At 30.8% G+C, this 11,158-nt stretch overlaps 1 long non-coding RNA gene across 1 annotated transcript; it reads right to left on the reverse strand.

Moving 5' to 3' along the window:
- Window positions 1-9,305: 9,305 nt before the first annotated feature.
- Window positions 9,306-10,920, reverse strand: LOC134719402 (uncharacterized). Its single transcript, XR_010107578.1, has 3 exons — window positions 10,857-10,920; window positions 10,153-10,227; window positions 9,306-9,383 (listed from the first exon to the last, which is right to left on the reverse strand). It is a non-coding gene; the product is annotated as an uncharacterized LOC134719402 (long non-coding RNA).
- Window positions 10,921-11,158: the final 238 nt, after the last annotated feature.

Consider the following 11,158-nt stretch of genomic DNA (forward strand, 5'->3'; position numbering starts at 1 on the left):
CTTCAATGATTCCCTATATAATCAACCAAATTTTCCCCTTGAAAGGGGGGCCCGGGCCCCCCCCCTGGATCCGCCTATGTATTAGAAATTGTGGGCCTTCTTGAGCACACTTAGTGCCAAAGTTAATGTTATATCCATACATTTTTTAATATAAATGAGAGCCTTTGGATCTAAGCTAACGTTCTTTTGTTTTTTAGTCACCACTGTCTTAATGAAAGGATGGGTTAAAGTGCCTGTACAAAATAAGGGGCCTGTAATCCAGTGGTTATCATCTGTTATTAATATCAGTCATAAGGGTATTTTCAATATATATTCAGACCATAAAGCCTTTAAAAATACAGGTGATGACATTTGACTTACATACAAGTTGATTAATTATAACCTTTGGTACAATTATTCACCTCAAATTAAATCAGCCATGTTTCAAAGAAGTCCAACAATATTAATTCTAGAAGGCCTCTGTTATCAACATATATAAGTATAAAAATGCACAAGTATTTTAAATGATGAATTTTTTATCTACATGTAATAAAAAATGCTTCCCTACAGAATACAGAAAATAGAAATGGCATTTGTCACCTGATTTAAAACTTTGCTTTTTTTTTAAAATCATATCACATACTTTGAGGTAACCGCTTCCATACACACATATAATGCAGTTGTGCCCAATGAACACAAGCAAAATTCTCAAAAATAGAAGTTTTCCATAATTTGTTCCAAATAACTTCCACTTAATGATTTCATTTTTAGTTATTAGGTTCAGTGTCAAGTTATAGATAAAGTTTGAGTCTGATGTTGATACATTTTATTTTTAGAATACCAAATCTTACCGAAATATTATTTCCTGACTTTTACTCCCAGGTCTTAATTTTGTTTATAAACATTTTGTATGCAAGTTAAAGATCACATATTACAGTTTAAGGTTGAATTTGTCGATATAATGTGTACAAACTGTATTGGAGTTATGTCCCTTTGAAAATGATTAAATTCCTCGAAATATATGTTTCCATTCATGCTTTAACTAAATTCAACTTATTTAATGTTAAAATAGAGAGCATTTTGTTAACTGAATCACAAAATGTTTGGTAAGCACTCAGATTATTAATAAACAATATTCACAGAAAATGTCAGAACAAACCTATGAGCTATATTCAACGCACATTAACATAAACTGTTATTTTCCTGTGGGTATAGTAAAAGATACCAAAATATCAGTTTTCCAGAATTTTTACAGCATGTCAATTTTGCATTTTAAATTTTAGAGGTCTGAGTGAAAACTCAAGTTTCATTAATCAAATAAGCCTCAGGAGATAAATGGCCATAACAATAAGGAACATATATATTGTTTTTCTTATGCATATCTTGTAAAAATCTATTTATGAGTTTGAAGAAAATTAAGTAAAAAATTTAAACTTTTTGTTTGAAAAGGTGATATCTTAAAAGAGAAAAAAATCTGTTTAGCAGAACTAGATTGAGAACTATGGTGCTTTCCTTTTGTTGTTTAGTAAATAACTATCATGCATTATCAGTTGTAAATAAATGTACATATTTATGCAAATCATGAATTTAAAACATCCATAGCCTCCATAGCGTCAATCAAATTAAGGGCCGGCTCCAAATCTTCATCGTCAAGTGTTTGTTGTGGTCTTGTATTTCTGGTCATAACACACAGACGAGAGAAAAAAGAAGCAATTTGGCTTGGTTGAAGGCATTCTTCCGGTTGAAACATTTTGTTTCCATTTTCATCTCTACAAACACGCATGTTTCTAGAGACATCGTCTGCATTTGATTTCCTACCACTTTGTTCACCAGCGTTGAAAATAGCTCTTAGGTATGTTTTAACATTTTCTGTGAATCTCTGACTTTTTCTATCCTTCTTTATTGCCCAACCCATATCAGAAGATGGTGAACCTGAAGTCAGTTTTGAATCTCTGGACACTGTAGCATGTTCTGCAATGTTCAAGCAGGACTCTTTCCATTTTATTTTGATGTTGTCATAAGTGGAAATTCTATTTAACTTAATTTGGTGGTTTCCCAGTAGTATGTGGGACTCAAGACCAGAGTAAGTCTGGAACACTCTTGAGCAACAAGGTTCTATACATGTGAATATACTTTTCGATAATGGTTGCATGGTCTCATTGTGGTTGCTGTCAACAGGTAATTCCACAGCAATAGTATCAGTAACCAAATCATGGGCTTTGTAAGTAATGCTGCCTGCTTCCTTTTTTGGTACAACAAAGTCAGAAATGACATCGATTTCTGTTGCAGACAGTGGGGAAGGACAGATCTTTTTTAATTGCTCTTCTGACATCACATTCCCACAACCAACTCCAAAAGCTTTAAATGCAATGATCTGCTTTTCTCTGAAAAATTAAAAATAACTTGTGATTACAAATCATACTAATTTAATTTCAAACAAAGTATAATATTTTTCTAATATATAACAATGAACTTCATTTGAAAACAATAGATATATGTTTATGTTTTTAGTTAACATGAAATGCCAAGTATTCGATGAGTATGGCAAAGCCAGAATTAATTATATATCAAAATTGTTTAGCTGATTTTGAACAGCAGATCCTTGTCCATTCATCTGTGGCAAACATGATATTATATTATTTTGTTCATTCTTTTTATGTCCCTGTTGAAGTTGACTTTCCTCCTTAAAATAATTAAATATAATATCAATAAGTTTTTCAAGTATACTAATGTAATATTCTAATAAAAAAATGATAATTTTCATAGGATTTGGACAAATATTTTGAAGGGGTAAATTCTAGCTCATATCTAAGAAAGCATAAATTTTGACAAAAACAATTTTTTTTATATGTAAATTTTCTAAAAAATAAACATGAAAGTCACAATTTGTCAATTCTAATCTAATACTAATTTAATTTAATTTTCGATGTAACACTTCTTCTGATTGGCTGACATTGTTTTGTTTATCAAATCATAGACATAATTTTGTAACGTGACAGAAAAAACATAACAGTCATTCCTTAAATAAATATGATTAATATTTCAGTTATATCTTTAAAGGAAGTTTGAAATTTTATACCCTCCTCAGGGAAATATTTCACTATGAAATTCTGTCCATGAATTATTTTTTTTTATCTCAAATTATTACAAACTGTACCCAAACATGATGCATTCAATCTTTAGATTTAGAGCTGAAATTATTTTGTAAAGCGTATCAACATTTTACAATTGAAAGAAATATTTTATTTAATGAAGCTAATTCCAAATTTGGATATATAATTTGTATAAATTTTGGTGTAGTCAGTAAAAAGAGACATGAACAAAATAAAGTGCATTCTATTTACCGTAACTCTATATTTGAGATCTTTGATATTCCTTTCCATGTATTCTTGATCTTATTGGCTTCTCCAGCTACTTGGGAATTTATCTGGACGTGTGCAGATTGACAGCCCATTACACCACCCAAAGAATCTATGGCGTTCTTCATATCGCCTGCTGTTTTAACATTATTCCCAGAAGAAACATATTGACGAATCTTACATCTTAGATGGGCAATCTTGGCATCACAATAGGATTTACCATCCTGCGCCTCACTAAAGTCATATCTCTTTATGGTGATTCCTAAAACAAATATGTCCTTTTTTTAAACAACTGTTCTGTCAATAATTATTATAGGATTCTTTGATTTTTTTTAAATGAATTTATTGGTGTATATAAACTTGATCAAGTCATACAAATATTTGGTCTTTTGTGGATAGTTGTCTCATTAGCAATCATACCACATCTTCTTTTTTATAATAAGTCTGAAGAACTTGTTTTTAAGTGTAGACTTAGTCCAGTTAATACACACATATTGTATTTCAATAGAAGCAGTAATTTTCTGAGCATTGCTATACAAATTTATACTTGACAACATATGTAATTAGTAAGAACAATAGTTTGAAGAATGATCTACATTTCCTTAAAATTCTACAGAAATACAAAAATATATTGTCATTCAATAGAATACATATGCATATCATACCAGTTCTTTCTGAAATCCCATCAAGGGATAACAATGTGTTTCCACAATGATAACAACCTGCATTATCACTTCTGAGGTAAGCTGTTGTAATACAGGGGAGTTGTTTCATTACTGTTCTTAATGTGTGTTCCAACACAGACACAACAGCAAACCAATCTTGCTTCACCTGGTCAAAGATATGGGTATACGTCCTATGCTGTAAAATTAAAAGAAAATTAAACAATTTTACTCCATCTCTCATAAGAGTTACACAAATGTAGGACTCACACAATAGACTTGGCAAAAACTTCATGTACAAAAGTCTTAAGCCTGTAATATTTACCAAAATATATAATTTGATGAGGATGTTAACATTAAAAAAGAATTTCTATCTATTTATAATGAGAACTTTACCTATTATATCTATATCTCAAATATTTCTGATATAACAATACTTTTGATAATAATGAAAAACTAAACCCTATAAGGAAAAGTTTTCTATGAATCTGCATTAAAAAATGAATCATGCATAAAGGTCATGGTCAGCATTAAGGTGCCTGACTGACAGGGTCATACAATAATTAAGCTACATAGAGATCAACATGTATTTTTCTAGGCGAACTTGTATAGTCTTGAATAGATGAAAAGTTTGTGAAATGTACAGCTTTCCAGTTTCAAAAGTAACCTTGTAACAAGAAACGTAGTTGCAATGACTAGAAATAAAAAAAATGAGATACCAGCTTCTTATAATTCACATTCACAAAGTATAATGCATATACTTGTAGGTGTAATTTTCAGTTTCTTGTGTATAATTTGCAGTTTAGTATGTCGTTCATTATCACTGAACTAGTATATTTATATTTGTGTAGCAAGCTGAAGGACGCCTCCAGGTGCGGGAATTTCTTGCTGCATTGAATACCTATTGGTGACTTTCTGCTGTTGACTGTTTTATGGTCAGGTTGTGGTCTCTTTGAAAAATTCCCCATTCCCATTTTCAATTTTATTTATTCAGGTGATTTCAAGACTTTTTTTTTAATTGTACCTTGTAATAAAGTAACTGATAACATCATCTATGAAAAGCAATGTTAGTACCTTCAAATTTGATTCATCATCTTTGAAAATGCACACACACACCTGCCAATTTATGCCTTTTTGTGCATACCAGTCAGACTGCTTTTCCCTAAATGACAAGGGCAGGAATTTCATCGCCCAGTCCATTATAATAAAAACTTCTTCTTTCTTCAAACTGCCTAGAAGAGCTTGTCTACATCTATCTTGATTGGCACAACGAACCAAGTGCTGCTTCCAAGACAAGATATTGCTTTCTCGTACTTCAATATCCTGAAGAAGTTCAGACTTAAGTTCCACTGGAATATCTGCATATGATAAAAGCAATAGATTAGATATTGATTATTATTTGTATTGAATTTGAAAAATTCAATGAACATTAATAAAATACTATGACATGTACATTTAATGAAATAATGTTAGAGATTATTTATTTTCTAATTATTATAAGACATGTATATATAGTGAACAATGACCTTAAAAATATTCACCAAAATATATGATGTGGGGTTTTTTTTCTCATTGTTAAAGACCGTATTATTGCCCATCTATTGCTAACACCCACTTCATTTGAACTTTTATGGATAATTATTTTATTTGCAATCATACCACTTCTCCTTATTATTATACAGTACAAAACAAATTAAGCAAACCTGCAATACAGTAAGATAAAACTTACCTTTCTCTTCATATGTAACTCTTTTGAGATTGATTATAGACCTGGAGAACAGCTCACATCTATCACAAACCATGTTATGACTGTGGGTACATTTATTTTGAAGTGTTTGATCTTTTGGATCAGACAATGCGAACATAATGCAGTGGTCAGGGCACTGGTCAGCTAATGATGTATGCAGTTTAAAGTCAGTTTTTATATATAGTTTAAATAAATGGAGATCTTGCTCAGTCTTCTCTAAATCATTGTGTACTTCAGGGCTAAAATACAAACAAACAAAAATAGCTGCAATAAGTTTTTTAAGTGTACTAAGGTAAAGCTTGGAATTTTCATTTAATCTACAACATGTGCAAAATTAAACAAGTGAAACTGTGAATTACTGCTCACTGACAATACACCTGCCTCAAGTGGATAATTTTTATAGTGTTAAAATATGTAAGTGTGCGGTGATCTGGAAGTTGATAAGTGATGAAATTCAAAATGCATCATGCAATAAAGCTGACTTATAGAAACCAAATTTCAGAAATCCTTGTATTGTAGTTCCTGAGAAAAATATTTACGCAAAATTTCAATATGGTTATCATGAGTAAATTGATAAAGGTTTCGAGAAAATTCATTTTGCAACACTTAAATCAAGCTCATAAATTGACAGATTTAATCAAATTAAGAGATAACTGTATTGTATTTGAATCTTTATGAACGTCCATCAGAAGTTTTACTGTCGCAAATTTAGTTTACCTGGCGACACGTAGAGGAAACAGGTAAACGGTATTTGCCGCCACAGTAAAAGTACCAATGGATGTCCGAAAAGCTTCAAATACAATACAGTTATCTCTTTTCTAATGCTAAACAAGTTTATAATTAATTTCAATCATTATTTCAGTGTAAAATCTTCATTTAAGAAAATTCCACAAAAAGATGTTATTTTCTTTGGTCCCAACACTAGATGACATCATACATGTAGGTATGCTTCCGGGCACAAACATAAACACTGGGCTTTTTCAGGCTGCTGCTTCAGAATGTAATACACTTTGATAAAAAGAGGATTTTTAGGTGCAACATGCGAGTTTTATGGCTTATAATTGTAGAACTTACATGTCAATACATTCAACAATTCAAAATGTCGGCTTCCTTAGTTACAGACAAGGAGATTGAGAATTTTACGCTAACTGTCTTCCAACCATAACCATTGATACAAACTAATTGCATTCAAATTGGCAATTTATTACAGGTACAGCTAACTATATGCAATGTGTAGTTGCTCAACATTTATAGATCAATTATATACAGATTTTCAATTTTTAGTACTGTAAATTGCTAACTGGCTGTCTCTTTGGCAAAATACAACAGTAGTGACATTTTTATGAGAATAACGATTAACCTTGACTATTCCTGAGCTTTTATTTTCCATCTATAGAAATAAGAACTTACTCAGTTAAGTAAAGTTTAAGCTGCTTTTTAACTTCATCTAAAGTGTCAAAAGCTGTGGATCCATCAGTGGCAATATTATCTAGGCCTCTCAAACTTGTTCTTTTGGAAGCTGGACAAACCCTCAAAATTTCAAAAAGAGACGATCTAGATAGTGGATCAACATCTGCTTCTTTACAAAAGGCTCGGTACATGTGGACTAAGTTGGCATGGCAAACAGTTCGAACCACTTCTGGTATTAAAATCTTTTCTCCAGTATTCAGTTTCATCTCTTTGGTTCCATATGAGCTGACCTAACAATCAATACAATTAAAAATATACTAGAATTTCATTATGATATATCATGCCAAATTTAGTCCACCCTCCTTGGTATCTAAATGACACAAAGATAAATACATCTTCACTGGTTGTTATTTCAATAATTTCATAGGGAGTCTTTCAGCTATTTGATCATATTGTTAAGTATGAGAAATGCATGGTATCTAGTTTCATTAACAACATTGGGTGTTAATATACATAACTTTCACTGATCTATAGTTATGCCCCTTTACAAATAAAAAAAACTGCTGAATTGTCAGTTTCTGCTCTCTGGCTTCAGTTTGCCTCAACCAAATGTTATACACAATACTTATTACCACAAAACTCAGATCCAGTACAAATTTTGGTAGGTTCACTTTCACCGATCTTCAGTTATATCCCTTTATAACTTTATGTGACATGAATGTATCAACTGTGTCCGATATTAAAGACCATCAATCTTAGACAGGACAAAAATGTTACACAAGATGGCATTAAATGTTATATATACCTGATGAAATAGAGGATTGAAGAAGAAATCCAAAGCATGAGCAATCTTCCACTGTGGTAGTCTTTGACGGTTTTGCTTAATTTGTTTTGGAACTTGTGAACCTGAAACAGAAATAGTATGTGAATATTTAAACGAAATCACAGCAGCTGTCATAATTACAGTCTCTTTATAACTAATGAAATCAATATAAAAAGAAGTTCTTCTGGTTACTAGTTACTATAAACCATGGTTAATTCTGTTGCCAAGTGCAGAATTTTAACTGACAACCTCAGTTTTAAAAGCATTGCGATACAGTATTTTTATTACTTAGACCAGTTGGCCATAAACTCCTAATCTCTCTTTATATCTAAGAAATTTGTCTTATATACTTATAAGTTATAGGTTGATATAATTACTTCTCCATGCACTGAAGCATGTAGACGTGCCTGGTCTATACCATAAACAGTCAAGCCTGGAATAATTTCCTGTAGTTGTTTCTTGGTGTAATCTTTTGCCAACATTGACAACATCTGTTTTTTCATGTTGCAATCATTGGTATTCTCATACAGCTTTACAATTGTGTTTGTTAAATCGGGGACTGGTGAATGCTGTTTCTCCATCTTTATCAACTCGGTTAGCTCACTTGCTTGACTTGGAGCTAAACAATCCATCAATGCTTCAATGGCAGTTGTAGCTTTACGTTTAAGCATACGTTTTGATGAAGGATGTAATGAGGCTATATCTGTTCTGACTTGATATTTCAATGGACTCATCTTACCATTAGACAATAACGACAGGGCAGTGTTGACATCATATAGAAGAATGTCCCCTTTCTTTTCATCTGTACTCCAGCTAGAAGTTTGAGATAACTATATGAAGAAAAAAGTTACAAAGAACATTTAGTTAACTTTTATGAGTAAGCTAACATGTACAATCTGCTTATAGTAAATATGTTAAATTAACATGACCACAAAATCAATAAGGAGTTTCCTCTTTCAACCTGATCACACACATGCCATGTTAGGTTTCAGTCCAATATGGAATGTCTTAATAATATCCTGAAAGCATTTTATTATAAAAACTACTATTGTTTCTTTTTAGAAATTTGACCTTGATTGACCTTAATACATATTGCTTTTTTATTTTATTCAACAAAACATACAATTTTATATATGTTATATAATCTATCTGAAAAGTAACCTTGAAACGCTTTTTTGGACAATTAACTCTGACCTTGAAATCTGATGAATTCACTTCAAATGAATTTGAATCTTCATCTTCTTATATTAATATATTTTCAAATGACTTGTATTTAATGGTATGAAAATCAAATACAATTCTATTATTTTATCAAATGTATTACTTACATCTTGACTGAAGGTCATGGAGTCAGTTTCGGCTGTACTGGGCTGTGTTTCTGTCTTTGCAATGGAGTCATCATCCTGTAAAAAAATGTTCCGAATAAAAAAATAACAGTTATACATAACATAGATCAATTGATATTTGCTTGCTAAATATCTAGAGGAAAATAGCTCTTGTATATTCAGGATGAGACAAATATATATAACCTTGATCTTGACCTCAAATTAGTTATGTTAAATCAGTATGGATTTTTATTTAGGGATAATAATTGCCATTGTTTGTTAAACATATTTTTATACTGTGTTTGAAATGTGCCGTTTAGATATGTATTTCATGGCAGGATCTAAAAGGAAGTCAATTCTATCAACTTTATCAAATTTTATAAATGCATTTTTGATTTGGGCTTTTAACAAGCTTTCATAATCAGTAATTGCAGGTAGTTTTGTATGGCGATTTGTAACCATTGTTTCAATGTCTTTTACTTTTGGGCATTGCATAGATCATACCATTTATTTTTGACAGTTTTTTTATATGTTTGGCTGTCACACCATTGTCCTAGATTAACATATATTAAATATGTCACCTTCTTTAATGTCTGTCTTAAATAATGGTTATTGTTCGTTGATCCCTGTTATATTCATTTCATCTTAAATTTTTATGATATAAATCTCACTTTCTTAATTGAAATTTCTTATTTTTCATATAAGCTAGGGTCTTTATAGCTTTTTTATGGTATGTTTTTTTTTTCATTGTTGAAGGCTTTACAATTGCTGACATCATTTTCATTGGATTTTGGCTGGATAGTTGTTTCATTTGCAAACAATCTCCTCTCCTTACTTTTGTACTTACATCTTGACTGAATGTCAGGAAATCAGTATCAGCTGTACTGGGTTGTGTATCTGTCTTTGCAGAAGATTCACCATCCTGTAAAATTATGCTATAATTAACAAATAATCCTTAATATGTTGATGTTGTTTGGGACGAGAACAAATTTAAGAATTACTTAAAGTTGACTTTATCCACAAATTTATGTGTTCAACGAAATAAAACAACTATTTTCCAATTTAAGGCATGGAACAAATCTCAATCCCCATGTTCGTTTGACTACTGGTATGATGCAAAGAATGTGTATATTGAATATATCGCCAAATCAAAGAAAACTACATTTACAATATTATAGTCACTGGGCAAACGCATTATGAACAACAGACAGGATTAATACCAATTCAATCTTAAAAACCTAAACTGTACAATTTTTGATCTTTTAGTTATTATAAAAATATTTTTAATCAATGAAAGTCAGATTTCCGATATTGATATGCTATGATAAAGTGTTCATTTAATATTCTCATAATAATAAAATGATAATTTCATGCTGGACTTGCTTTTGATAAGGAGTTATTTTACATGCGGGTAGAAAGTATTGTCTGTGTTTCAAATTTTGCTGATTTTCAATAAAATTGTCATTGAAACATTTTCTGAAATCTTTTTTAAAGTTACCTTTATACAGTTTAAGAAGTTCATAAGTTGGAGCATAAACATATTTTACTTACAATATTCATTATGCTTAAACAGCTAGATGTTTCTGTCTTTTCTTCCTCTGTTGTGTCCAAATCTGAATGCATATAAAAATAAATGAGAAATATTTTATCTCAAAGTAAATGTTAAAGTAAATACAAAATTGGTATTACACAATAGCAACATACAAAATGAATAACAATATAAAACATCTCTATTCATTTTGTTAATCAAATAATTTAGGCATCATATGTTGTTCAGCAGTTGCTATTAGTCTTTTTTAAATGCATTTTAAAAATTAATTTGCATGTATATATATATATGTGTAGTGCAATTT

Source organism: Mytilus trossulus, chromosome 5 (assembly GCF_036588685.1).
Source record: "Mytilus trossulus isolate FHL-02 chromosome 5, PNRI_Mtr1.1.1.hap1, whole genome shotgun sequence".
Taxonomy (NCBI): Eukaryota; Metazoa; Mollusca; class Bivalvia; order Mytilida; family Mytilidae; genus Mytilus; species Mytilus trossulus.